We start from the raw sequence: 15,011 nt of genomic DNA, 5'->3' as shown, positions 1-15,011 counted from the left end.
TCTACATTCATAAGATTCCATGCTTATTATTTTAACATTTTACCTGACTGAAATTGGCTTATTTTGTTGGTGGAGATAACCTTTCAAAATAAAATTTAAAAAAGCAGTTTTTGTTGTAGAGGATTGTTTTAGCAATTCTGGGTTTCTTGTTATTCCATATGAAGTTGAGAATTTTCCTTTCCAGGTCTGTAAAGAATTGTGTTGGTAATTTGATGGGCATTGCATTGATTCTGTCGATTGCTTTTGGTAAGATGGCCATTTTTACTATGTTAATCCTACCAAGCCATGAGCATGGGAGATCTTTCCATCTTCTCATATCTTCTTCTAATTCTTTCTTCAGAGATTTGAAATTTTTTTCATACAAGTCTTTGACTTCCTTGGTTAGGGTTACTCCGAGGTACCTTATATCATTTGTGGCTATTGTGAATGGTGTTGTTTCCTTTATTTCTTTCTCAGCCCTTTTGTCTTTTGTATACAGGAGGGCTACTGATTTTTTTGAGTTAATTTTGTATCCTGCCACTTTGCTGAAGGTATTTATCAGCTGTAGGAGTTCCCTGGTAGAGTTTTTGGGGTCACTCATGTATACTATCATATCATCTGCAAATAGTGATAATTTGACTTCTTCCTTTCCAATTTGTATCCCCTTGATCTCCTTCAACTGTCTTATTGCTCTAGCAAGGACTTCCAACACTATGTTGAAGAGATATGGAGAAAGTGGGCAGCCTTGTCTTGTCCCTGATTTCAGTGGGATTGCTTTAAGTTTCTCTCCATTCAGTTTGATGTTGGCTATAGGCTTGCTGTATATCGCCTTTACTATGTTTAGATATGTGCCTTGTATCCCTGATCTCTCCAATACTTTGAACATGAATGGATGTTGGATTTTGTCAAAGGCTTTTTCAGGATCTAGGGAGAGTATCATGTGGTTTTTTTCTTTCAGTTTGTTAATATGGTGGATCACATTGATGGATTTCCGTATATTGAACCACCCCTGCATACCTGGGATGAAGCCTACTTGGTCATAGTGGATAATATCTTTGATGTGTTCTTGGATTCGGTTTGCAAGTATTTTATTAAGTATTTTTGTTCCGGAGGTATTTCCATCCCTGATCTTAAGTTGTACTATAGAGCAACAGTTTTAAAAACTGCATGGTACTGGCATAGAAACAGAATGGTGGATCAATGGAACCGAACAGAGGACCCAGAAATAAACCCACACACTTATGGACACCTGATCTTTGACAAAGACACCAAAACCATACAATGGAAAAAAGATAGCATCTTCAACAAATGGTGCTGGTCTAACTGGATGTCTACATGTAGAAAAATGAAAATAGATCCATACTTGTCACCCTGCACAAAACTGAAGTCCAAGTGGATCAAAGACCTCAACATAAAACCAGACACATTAAATCGGCTTGAAAAAAAAGTGGGAAATACCCTAGAACTCATTGGAACAGGGGGAAACTTCCTGAACAGAACACCAACAGCACAGGCTCTAAGAGCAACAACCAATAAATGGGACCTCATGAAACTGAAAAGCTTCTGTAAAGCAAAGGACACCTTCATCAAAACAAAGCAACCACCTACAGATTGGGAAAGAATCTTCACCAACCCTTTATCTGACAGAGGACTCATATCCAGTATATATAAAGAACTAAAGAGGCTGAAAAGCAGCAAACCAAGTAATCCACTTAAAAAATGGGGAACAGAGCTAAACAGAGAATTCTCTGTAGAGGAATACCGAATGGCAGAGAAGCACTTAAAGAAATGCTCAACCTCATTAGCCATTAGGGAAATGCAAATCAAAACAACCCTGAGATTTCACCTTACACCCATGAGAATGGCCAAGATCAAAAACTCAAGTGACAACACATGCTGGAGAGGTTGTGGAGAAAGGGGAACCCTTCTCCACTGCTGGTGGGAATGTAAACTTGTACAACCACTCTGAAAATCAATCTGGCGCTTTCTCAGACAACTAGGAATAGAGCTTCCTCAAGATCCAGCCATACCACTACTGGGCATATATCCAAAAGAGGCTCAAGTACACAAAAAGGACATTTGCTCAACCATGTTTGTAGCAGCTTTATTTGTAATAGCCAGAAGCTGGAAACAACCCAGATGCCCCTCAACTGAAGAATGGATGCAGAAATTGTGGTACATCTACTCAATGGAATATTACTCAGCAATGAAAAATAAGGAAATCATGAAATTTGCAGGTAAATGGTGGGATCTGGAAAGGATCATCCTGAGTGAGTTGTCTCAGAAGCAAAAAGACACACATGGTATATACTCACTCATATAGACATACAACATAAGACAAACCCACTAAAACCTGTGCATCTAAAGAAACTAAGCAAGAGAGAGGACCCTAACTAAAACGTCCAATCCCCATCCAGAAAGGCAAAGAGGATGGACATCAGAAGAAGAAGAAAACAGGAAACAACCTAGGAACCTACCACAGAGGGCCTCTGAAAGCCTCTGCCATTCAGACTGTCAAAGCAGATGCTGAGCCTGAGGGGCAACTGTTGGGCAGGTGAACGGAATTTTAGGTAAGAACTGGGAAATAGTAAGAGCTGGAGAGGACAGGGTCTCCACAAGGAGAGCAACAGAACAAGAAAATTTGAACACAGGGAACTTCCCAGAGATTCATACTCCAACCAAGGACTATTCATGGAGATAACCTAGAACCCCTGCACAGATGTAGCCCGGGGCAGTTCAGAGTCCAATTGGGTTACATAGTAATGTGAAGAGGGACTGCCTCTGACATAATCTGATTGGCCTTCTCTTTGATCACCTCCCTCTGGGGGTGGGGGGAGCAGCCTTACCAGGCCACAGTAGAGGACAATGCAGCCACATTTGATGTGAACTGACAAACTAAGATCAGAAAGGAGAGGAGAACCTCCCCTATTAGTGGACTTGGGGAGTGGCATGCAAGCAGAGGGAGGAGGGACGGTGGGATTGGGAGGGGAGGAGAGAGGGGCTTATGGGGGGATGCAGAATGAATGAAGTGTAATTGATGAAAAATTTAAGAAAAAAGGGAAAAAATAATTTAAGAACCTTAAATGAATTTCAAAATTGGAGGAAAACATGGAGTTAGTCAATTGGCATGGAGCACGTCTCGCCCCTGGGGGCAATGGTCTCCTGAACCTACTCAGACCTTGGACACCACCACTGCGAGTTCTAGAACTGACGCAGGATGTTCCAACAAGGGGTTAAGGCTTCTCATAATATTTCCTATAAGCCCACACCTATTTGTCTATATCCCCCATTTTTATTCATTATTAGCCAGATAGAGCCAAGTAATTGTGGTAATGATACTTGCTTTTTTGCCCAATGCTGGAATGCTAGTAAAGTTAGGTATGCCCTAGTTACTCGCATGCCTCACTGGGTGCCTGTGCCCATTGATGCCCCTCACGCTATGACTCTCTTCAGACAGAAAAGGGATCTTGGAACTACAGCCACCATTGTTACTACCATCTCATTGACGGCTGTTGGAGCTACCACCAGGGCATTAGCCATGAGTCATACTGGGCAGAGTGCTCAGACCCTGAATAATCATTTAGCCAATGTAGCTCATGCCTTAGTTGTACATAAAGGAATTAATGCTCAACTAAAAGGAAGCTTGATGGTGTTCAATCAGAGGATTGACCTCTTGCAGGAGCAAATTGATACCCTATGGCAAATCGCTCAACCTGGCTGTCAATGAAAGTATGCTGGACTTTGTGTCACTAGCATACAACATGAGAATTTTTCCTGTGCTGCAAATCTGTCTAAACAATTGTCGAGCTATATTTTAGGTAATTGGACTGGAGAATTCGATACTACGATGGAGCAGCTGAGAGTGGCCATTGTCACAGTAAATTCTACTGGAGTGGACGCAGGACTAGCCACAGTCAACATGGATTTTTATCAATTATCAACATGGATTGCTGCAGCCATGAATCATCTGAAGGAATGGGCGGGCATGGGAGTGTTAGCAGGCCTTCTGGTGTTGGTCTCCTTGGTTTGCCTGTGGTATATATGCAAGATTAGAGTCTCACAACAGTGTGATGCAGCCATGATCATTCAGGCCTTTATAGCCATTGAAGCAGGACATTCTCCCCAAGCATGGTTGGATACCATAAAAAGCTAAAATGATACGCTCAGGATGCGAGGCTAAGCACTGCACTCAGGGTCAGCCGCTTTGGACCCAGAGAAGAGCATGTCTGATTGCATGCGGGTTGATGCCCCAGGTCCCGCCTCTGAGAAAAAGGTATCAGACGGGTCTGATGCTCTTTGGGTGGATGACACCTAAATGAACATCTGTACAAAGTCCCAATTTATTTCTAATATCAGAGATCAGACCTCTACTCTTGCCTGATGCGTCTAAAACAAAAAGGGGGAACTGTAGAGAGCTGCGGAATGCTATGCCTTAAAGATGGAGCTGGTTTCTGCCTTCCACCTTCCCGATGGTGAGTGCTCTCTGTCACGAACAACTCCACATTTGGCTAAGGCCGAGGATCTGGCTTGCTTCCATGTATGTGGAACTATCTGCATTGCCCCCGTGGCACGCTTGGGTTGGCTACCCAGAGGCTATTTAAGCTGTGGGCTGGCTTTCCCCGGGGTCCGAGGATTGTTCAATGTTCCTGAATAAACTGCATTGAAAAAAACAAAAAAAAAAAAAAAAAAAAAGCAGTTTTTGATTTTGTCTAAGACGTTTCTAAACTTATCCAGGAACGAATTAAGCTTGCTAAAATGAATTTGGACTCTCCTTCTTTTACTTAAATATTGTTTATATAAGCAAAGGCATTGATTCTGAAAGATTTTAATTCATGAATGAGATAATTCATTAGGTTCTTCTTCATGTGGAATTTTTATTAAAGAAAATAAATTATTCTCTCATACAGTACTCCCCTATTACAATTTTACCTATTTATATTCCTCTAGCTCCACTCCACATCACCTCTACCCCAAGATATTCTCTGCCTCTGTTTTCCTTTAGAAAACAACAGGCCTCCAAAAAACAGCAACCAAACGTGGCAAAACAAGATACAGTAAGACAGTACTAAATCCCTTATATTGAGGACAGACAAAAAAAAACCCAATAGTAAGAAAAAAAATAGGCAAGAAATCAGGATCACACCCAGTCTCAATGTTTGTAGTCCCTGAAAAACACAAAGGTAACAGCCATAAAATATAGGTAGAGGACCTATGCAGGTTATAAAACAAATTTTTGAGAAGTATTTTATGATGTGTTTGATATTTAGAATCCCTTCTTACTTCTTATTTTGATAACAGGTAAAGAAGGCCCTATACATAATATGCTTAGATATGATACTCCTAATTACCAGCCAAATAACTTTGAACAATATGAAGTCAAACCAGGAAGAGAAAAAAGAAAATCTCCATCATGGAAAGGGGGACCACTGAACAATTCACACATTCCTAATTCTGTGAAAGGAAGTGGTGCTAAGAATAATTATGAGAACCCAGCTGCAAAACATGTTACAAGATTTCTTGGAGAAGAAAATATGGAGGACAACCAGAGACAAGTGGAAAATACACCATCCAAGCCTGTGCTTGAAAGGCCAAGTAAATCAAAGAGAAATGCAAGTGATACACTGATGGTGGGTCCATCTACCAGAAGTCAGACTAGGAAAAGATGCAGAAATTCACAAATTTGGAGAGAAAGTTCATGGATGGAAAGTAAGTTATATCAAGTGACAACATGATTGTTCCACCATATGGAAAGGATTTATTGTAGCATGAAAAAGAGAACAGCCAGAGGCATTTGGAAGTATGCACAGCAAAAAGAAAGGAAAGGTAGAATAAACATATCTAGCATTCTGGGCAACACCAGAGTTTTCTGTAAGAGATGGGAGAATAGCAGGAGATGGACAATGAAGAATACCTAGTGAGAATATCTAGATTATAAGTAGGATCAGTAGCTGGGGGAGGCCAGGGTAGCTATGGGTGATTTGAAGGGCATTTTTTGTGTAGGGAATGGGAGAACCTAGTGGCTAGCATGGAACTTGATATGCTCATAGGCATCATAGGAATATGTTAATTGGAGAGCAAGACATTCCTTTTGCTAGAGGTAAAGCAAATTGCTCCTTTTGGTAGCCAGGGAACTATCATAACGAGTTCCTGGGTTATGCTGACATTGATCTAACTGCCAGAAATCCATGTATTGTCCATGTTGAGTTCATTTCAGCATGTTTGAACTGCCTTTTGAAGTTTGGCTAATTGACTGTCTTTGGACCTGAACTAGGTCACCACTGAATTCAGTGAACATACTGTTACAGATTTTTTTTTTTAAGTTCTCTTCCAAAGAATGGCTATTCAGTAAAATGGGTTCCAGTAAATTGTCAATTTCTGACATGGAACTTTCATTAATTTTTTGACATCCATTTTCAGGAGGATTGTTAACATAGCCATTTATTTTTATAGTACTCTCTAGTATTTAGTGATAGTCATAAATATTACATATATGTTAGCAATTTGTTGTTCTCTTTTATAAAGTAAGATGCAGGAGAAACTCAACAGTGCAAACAATGTTTCATTATGATAACCAACTATCTCTTATCCTTAGCCAATTATGTCTGTCTGTGGAGGCATTTTTAATCTTGAGAAATTATTATGATTGGTTAAAACTAAGTTTAGGCACCATACTGTGACTTACCTACTGTGAAATTACCAAAAATGCTTCTGGTTTCATACAACATAAAATGCATCTTCCGAGAGGTATCTCCATGGCATAATAGTGACTGTAATAGTAACCTTGAAAAAATAAAAACAAATATGTATTCTAACCAAAGAATTTATATTTTTCTTCACAATGTGAAATACAAATTTTTACTCTAGTGCCAAGGATTATTAAAAGTTTTCTACTTGAAAATAGTATTATATTAAGTCCCTAGATCATACAATATAAATTTAGGTTTTGTAGCATGCTCTTATATATACTATTGTAGACCCAGCATATTGATTTTGTATGATAGTTAATTTATTTCAACTCCAAATCAACAAAACATTGAGAATGATATGGAAAATCCTGCCAATATGTATTCTCTGAACATGCCCTCATCCCTGATATTATTTTGCTCAAATGTTAATGAGATGCATCACTGAAGGTCTGTCCCTTGTCTTTCTTATGCCTTACTTAGTAGTTAAAGAGAAATATTATCTATTATTATATGTCTTAGTTTATTTCTTTAGTGAAACACCATAATCAAAATTAAATTGGGGAGAAAGAGGTTCATGTAATTTTATAATAAAGTATACTTTAATTTACAGTATTATATTGTAAACTATAATCCGCCCTGAAGAGAATTTAGAGGCAGAACTCAAGGAACAAACCTGCAGGCAGGAAATGAAGAAGAGATGTTAGAGAATACTACTTACTGGTTTGCTCTCCTGACATGCTCAGCCTGTTGCCTTACACCATACTATCCTTTTCTCCCAGGTGTGGCAGCAACAACATTGAACTAGCTCTCTCACATCAATCACTGAACAGGCATTTGTACAACAAACCTGCCTACAGGCCAATAAAATGGATGCATTTTCACAGCTGTAGTTCATCCACAGATGACTCTAGATTGAGTTAGGTTGAGCAAAAACAAGTAAGTAAATAAATAAATAAATAAATAAGCCAGAAAAATAGAAACAACAACAACAACATCCAAACCCAATAACCCAACCCAACTAAAATAAAAGAAACAAACAACAAGTAAAACTAAACCTACTAACAACACATTATCTGAGAAAAGAGCCCAACTCGATATTACATATAAGCAACAGCATTTTGCATTGTTTTAAAATACAGTGATTTGTCTAGGATTCTGAGTATTGCATGAATCAAAGAAAATTTTACTTTTTCTTTGTGTCTTTAAGGATCAGCACTAATTTGGGATTTTAAAAATCATGCCACATCAAAATAGTTCCATATGTTTACCATTTCCGTTCTGATATGCTTACCAATTATTTTAAACCACCTTCCCTTTCTTTTTTAACTTTCTAACAACACTGAAAAGTAGATTGACTTCTGTAGTACATTATGTAAGTTAATTTTATAGGCTTTAAGTTATTTCATTATGACAGAAAGTCTGTTTAAAACACATCATCCAAAAGACATAGGTAAATGATTTAAATCTAAATGGAACTTACTTCATTTTTTGCCTCTATATTAGTCATATATTTTGGAGAACACACGTATTATCAAAATCATGTTAGACAAGCCTAGAAATAATTCCACGGAAAATGAATATTATATAATAATTTAACTTGAAATACAAAACTAATATACACTATCATATCTGGAGTATTCATTAAATGTCCATTTGAGTACCTTGGCCATGAGATTTAAGAATGTGGCCGTTGACCTATCTTGCAGAGTAAAATATCACAAAGATTTCCCTCATGTTCCCCTTTCTGCTATTTCTCTTGCAAATAGATGATGTGATCAATCAGTTAGGAAGAGGTTTTATAACTAAAGGTGTCTGTAGGTCTCTAGGTAGGAGAAAAGACAATCAATAAAGCTTTCCTTGGCTGGAGTTTGGCTATATAGAATCTTTGTACAGTTGCTTCTGCTCATCCTTCTGCTGAGGTGATAGTGAGTCACACTCTACCCTACGGCAGACTAGATTTTCTCTGAATGGAACACTGTGCTGCTGCTTTTACGCATTTTTTCTCTCAGTAAAATTATTCTGCATGCCAAGATTCAAAGAATACTTGCAGGACACTTGCTTTGGGTTTCCACAGTGGACTGTTAAGGAAGAAATCTTCCTTTCTCTCTGATTCTCCTTGTTACTGCATCAGCAGGAGTCTTGTCAATTTTGCTTAAACGTTTTGTAGACTTCTTTATTTTGTTTAAATTCATTTATTTTTTATAAAGTACAGCTTATTCACTTTGTAGCCAATATTAGCATATTCCCTCATCCCCTCCCTAACCCATATACTTCCAAGCCACTCCCAAATCCACTGATAATGGTGGAAATTTCTTTTGTCTCTGAATCATCTTGTTACTACATCAGCAGTAGTCTGGTCCTTGTTTAAAAACTGTTTGTAGGCATATTATGTTTTCTTTTTAGAATTTTATACATGAGTACACTATATTTACATCATTTCTTTTTATATATCATTATAGTTCTTTATTAGGAAGTTATATCTTTCTAAATTATTTTTATTTTTATTAATTACAGTTTATTCACATTGTATCACCTCTGTACCCCCCTCCCTGCGTCCCTCCCAATCCCACTGTCCCTCCCTCTTCCCACGTGTACCCCTCCCGCAGTCCACTGATAAGGGAGGTCTTCCTCCCATTTCCTCTGATCCTAGTCTATCCTAGTCTATCTGGTCTCATCAGGAGTGGCTGCATTGATCATTTCAATCTCTCTCTCTCACCTGAAAGTCCTCCCATCTATCTCTAACTTCTCAAACCATGGTCCCTCCTTTCAATAATGTAATATACAAATGTAATGACTACTGAGTAAATTTACTGTAGCTCAGGTTTATATGTGTCTAAGGCTGGCTACTTTGTGGAATGGATAACCTGTCTGTTCTTTGGAGGAAACTCCCTATTTATACACTCTTTCCATCCACTGCCTATAACTCTTCATCTAGGAGTGGGGAATCTTATGAGTTACTGTAACCCTATTTGTATGTGTACTGGTGAGGTCTTTATGCAGTTTTGTTGTAGGAACCATGCTGGATATATATTCTTGCAACTCTTCCAATAAAATACTGAAAACAAAGATTCTCTGGGGTTTTTCTAAGGTATGTAAATCCTGAAATTTCTGTTTTGTTGCATTTTAAATCTGTGTTGTGATATGTGAAGGGTTCTGTGGGTTTTTACCTGTGTTTTGTCTCTTGCTACTCTTTCCTTTGGCCTTTATCCTTCCCTTTGTTAATACAGCTATCACAGGGGTTTTTCTCTCTTCTATACATCTACCCTGAAATTTTTCTGCTATTGTGTATGCTGTGTAAATTTTCTGAAACACTTCATCTTCAGCTCCATTTCCAAACATCTCAGTTGTAGTCACTTCACACTAGAATTAACCCCAATTAACAATGAGCCTTTCAAAATGAACTTGTTACTTTTCTTGCTGCTGACCACCATGTTTTCCTGTCACCACTCACTGTACTGGAGAAAAGATTTCCTGCTATACCTGTTAGACCTTGGGAACAATACCAAACCTTGACATGGCATGATCTGCTATCCTCTTGGCCCCTTGTTATTACTGTTTTTGAAGCAAAATTTCAAAGCACTGTTACATAATGGCTCTCTATTTTGGAGTTCCTTTATGAGATTGTTCCACTTGATGATAATAGGTGTAGACAATCACTTGTAGGATGTGCCTATTGGAATTTTTTTTAAGATTCAGGCTATCTTTCTTTTATTACTAAAATTTGGCAGAGAGTGAACAACTGTCTTACATTACATCACAGTAATTTAAACTGATCCAATATCAGTGGAGTGGTGCATCATAAAATTTTAAATGCATGGAGCACTAATGTTTGGCAAAGTTATTGCTGGAGAATATATGGCAAATAATAAAAAGCAAATGAGATATCTACAATCTGAGTCAATATTTAAAAAAAAAAACACATGAGTATCAAACAGGTGAACCTGAAATACTCAAGTTTTGCAATATGTCTCAGTAAAGAAAAGGAAGGAGGAGCCAAGGGCTTCCAAGATTTAATGATTCAACTAGATGTCAGTGACCTCTGAATACTCCAAATTCAACATTGTTAAAATTTCTGCATGAGTTTTTTGAGCATCTTACATTAAACAAAACTAATATTTTCTATAATTTAGCAGAACAAACATTTAGTTGGGATTGAAGTTTTACGTTGCAAACTAAAAGTCTTTTTTTAAGGTTTTTACAACAAGGAATATTCTCAAAACACTATTATTTTATTTTTTCTTGCTTGTAAATTGTAAACTGTGTGCTATAATAATAACAATTATGGTAGTAAAAGACTGTCAATCCTTGAGAGAGCACTGCAATGGAATCTTGATATGCACTCACTTACATCTAAGGTGGCAAATGATATTTACCATTTTTCCATGTATTTGTTTGTCACTTCTATTTCTTCTTTACAGAAGTCATACAAAGACACTGTATATCAACAAATGAAATTTGGCATAATTCTAATATCCTCCCCAAAGGACATCTGTTAATATCCTCAGAAAAATTTTGGTAGTGATAATGGGTAGTTATATCTCTGTGTGTGTGTGTGTGTGTGTGTGTTTGTGTATGTTTAATTCTATACAGTTTTACAAGGTTAAGTGTGCTTTCAATGATTTTAACACACAGATTCCCACCTAATACAAACAGGTGTTTGTTCTTCACTGAAAAAACCTACCAAAATTGGTCTATCAAGAATTGGTCTTTCTTTCTCAGGGTTGAATAACAAATATTACTGTATAATAAATGTCCACTATCATGTTTTATTTTTTGCAATTCATGAGATTAAAAATAAAGTTATAGACTAAAAGTACTTTTAAAACATACAATTTGAATTTTGAGACTCATATTGCACCCTGTGTAGAATTTGTTTTAAGTTATAAGTTACTTTTTAAGTTATAAGTAATTTTTAAAATATAAGTGAAGATCACCTTGTGTTCTTGGACAGGAACTATGTCCAATTTCTATTCCCCTTTTCAGTTATGTGTCTAGGATTGGAAATCTCAAGAATCTGATTCCTTAGTGCTTTAACAATATTTGCATACATTTGATATATGCTCACACAGATACATATATGTGTCCTTAATATGAGTGAAAGATAAAAAAATCTTTTTAAAATTTTCAGTATCATGTTGCTGGTTATATTAATATAATGGAATAGATTACTCTAGAAGGTGATATAGGAGATTCTGAAACTGAGTGGAAATGTATTCTGATTCACTTTAAATTTTCATAAATATATCTAGAACAAGATAGGTTATTTCAAAGGCAAATTTGAACTCTGTGTGTAAATTTTGATTTTTATGTTTTTCATTTTTGACTTTTATTGATTCTATGTGAAATATGACACAAATTTAGATTAAAATATCTGAATCTTTGGGGTTATTTTATTTATTTTTGAAGCAGTATGAAAGAAGTATGCATTCTAATTTTGAGAGTTGATTTTGATTAACTTCTGTTTTATGTTTGCAGGTGAAGCCAGCACTTCAGACGTTGTGCCTAGTGATGATTCTGACAGAGTCCAGATTACCTCTTTTCAACAATCTGAAAGTATAACACAAAGAAAAATACTGGCGTGTGGGCTTGGGGCAAGAAAAAGTCAGTGCAAACCAAAGAATAATGACATCACTGGAGAGATGAGATTTACCTTTAATGATGGGAATTCAAGTCCTCAAATTGACCATGAACTACCTTCAGAACATACCTACCATGACTGTAGTAGGAAAAGCCAGAATGAAGTGGAACATCAACGACCTGAGTCAACCTGTGTAATTCCTTTCTCACCAGAGGAAGATATAACTGATGTTTTAATCGAAGGGTCATGTATTAAAGATAGAATCACCAGAAGTGAGAGTCCAGAAGTTCTGATAGTTGGAGAAACAACAGGAAGTAGGCCACTTCCACATACTCAGGATGTGAGAGCTGGTCATCATGTATTGTCTGAAACACAGTCACATCATAGGATGGATGAGTCTTCCCTTGGTTCTAATGGTCACACAGGTTTGCAATTGCGAGATGATTTGTCTATATCTGATTTGCAAAGAACATCTTCTCCAACGATAGAACACATATCGCCAGAGAACACTGATCATAACAGTCAGTCTACAGCTGTAAAGCCAATTCATTATGTCCCTGTGGAAACTGATCAAGAAGAAAACACAAACACCTCTTCCTGTCCTAATCAGACAGGTATGGAGGATTCTGAAATAATTTCTGTTGATCAAACCGCAAATACTAGTTTAGATTTTACAGTGGCTGCATCTCCTTTTGGACCATCAGGGTACATCAAGAGAGGAGTTTTTGAGATACTCGATGACAATTGCATTGCGATTCAGTTAGAGGATTTTGACTCACCATCAAGTGAAAATAATAGAAGAGTTCATTCTGGTGAGAGCGATATTTCCAGTTCTACCCGTAATTCTATCACAAATTCCTTACCATTTTCCAATTTAAGATTCAATCGGCATACTTTACCTACTCCTGTGGCTAGTGACAATACTGTAGTCAATAATATAAATTCATCAGCTAGCTCACAAAGTGAAGACACTAACGACTTACTTATACTACCTCACCCACCCTCTGACGCCAGACAGGGAAGGCATGTTACCGATCCAGAAATTTCTGATGATAGTGATTCTTTGCCATCTTTGCCTCATTTTACCATCTTCAATCATGTTCATAATAACCACCATAATGGACTTACCAAACAACAGATTAACGCTTTAAAACTAAGAGATTTTTGTAAACATGATAAATTAAACCAGTGCAGTATTTGTATTACAAGGTATAAAAAAGGCAGTAAGATTCGTATACTACCTTGCCTTCATGAATATCATCATAAATGCATTGATCGTTGGCTATCTGACAACTCAACTTGTCCCATTTGTCGCCTACATATAATAAGTCCTGCTGACACAAAAATTCGAATTTGAGTTCTGGACCTCAGAAAAATAAATTATTTAAATATTGAATGAATAAATGTCATTTGCTGTCTTCATTTGGGGTCCATTTCCTTGAAACAGTCATGAACAAAAGCAGCATTGGGCTGAAAGAATTGAATTTATATATATATATATATATATATATATATATATATATATACTGGGTAACAATCAGCTGAGAGAAACCAAGGCAAGAACCTGGAAGCAGGTGATGATGCAGACAGGACAGAAGAATGATGCTTATTTGCTTGTTCCTTTTTTTTTTTTTTTTTTTCCAGTTGCAATATTTTCATCCAGACACCCATTACCCAGATTTCATTGTTAGCTGTTTTACTTCTGATATACATTTTCAGTTGCTTTTCTATCTGTACAAACTGTTGGATGAAACCCATAATTTGATATAGAGTCACATTCAAAGATTGTACTCTTCTATGGATAAGAGTCTATGGTAAAGTATCTTTTCTCACATTTCCCTGTTATCGTCAGTCATTAAATGGCCGTCAACATGTGTTAAGAAAGATGCTCATGGTGTAATACGGAAAGGCTTGCACTGAAGATGACCTCTAGAGTTTATTACATATTCTGGATATTAGTCCTTTTCTAATTAAATTTTTATTAACTACAGTTTATTTATTTGTTTTTTGGAAGGTCTATTTTAATTTTTTATTAATTACACTTTATTCACTTTGTATCCTTCCTGTGGTTTCCTCCCTCCTCCTGTCCCAGTCCCCCCCCCCCCTTCTTCCACCCTCTGCATGCATGCCACACCACAAGTCCACTGATAGTGGAGGTCTGCTTTTTTTTTTTTTGACAATTTCTCAATTGAATACAACTAAGAACTCCAGTGATACATCTCAGCTTCTTGTATAATTGGAATGGTGGAAGTTTGTTGAGGAGGGAGAAACCTTTTAATATTAATATTATACAGAGACACAGTTAAGCTGGAACTGACAAATATGCTTTAATAGAGTAGATTATTCACAGACATAACAGCCAAGTGCCTTGGAAGACTGAAAAGCTCTGAGACAAAATAAGCATAATAAATGCCAAACATGACACAGGAAAGCAGGCCCAGAGTACCAATCTCAAGGCAACACCCTATGGTTTCAACATGTATGAAAACCTTCACATGATAGCCTGGAAACAATGGATAGGTTTTGAATTCACACATGTCTTAGGTAAATTTCAGATTCACCCTGAATGGACTTCTTCCCAAATGATCATGTTCCAACTTGAAGATTTTAACTTCAAACTGGTAAAAGTAGATTCATGATTCTTTGTGAAACAGATCATGATGCATAATGTCTGTAATGTTTAGTGAATGTTCCATCCTTTGAAAGGACATTTCCAGAAATACCGTAATAACAAAATACAATTTCTAACTCAAGAAAATATAGTACCA

The sequence above is a fragment of the Meriones unguiculatus genome, assembly GCF_030254825.1.
Source record: "Meriones unguiculatus strain TT.TT164.6M chromosome X unlocalized genomic scaffold, Bangor_MerUng_6.1 ChrX_unordered_Scaffold_31, whole genome shotgun sequence".
NCBI lineage: Eukaryota > Metazoa > Chordata > Mammalia > Rodentia > Muridae > Meriones > Meriones unguiculatus.
The sequence above is the reverse complement of the archived record's forward strand: the minus strand, read 5'-3'. Positions refer to the sequence as shown.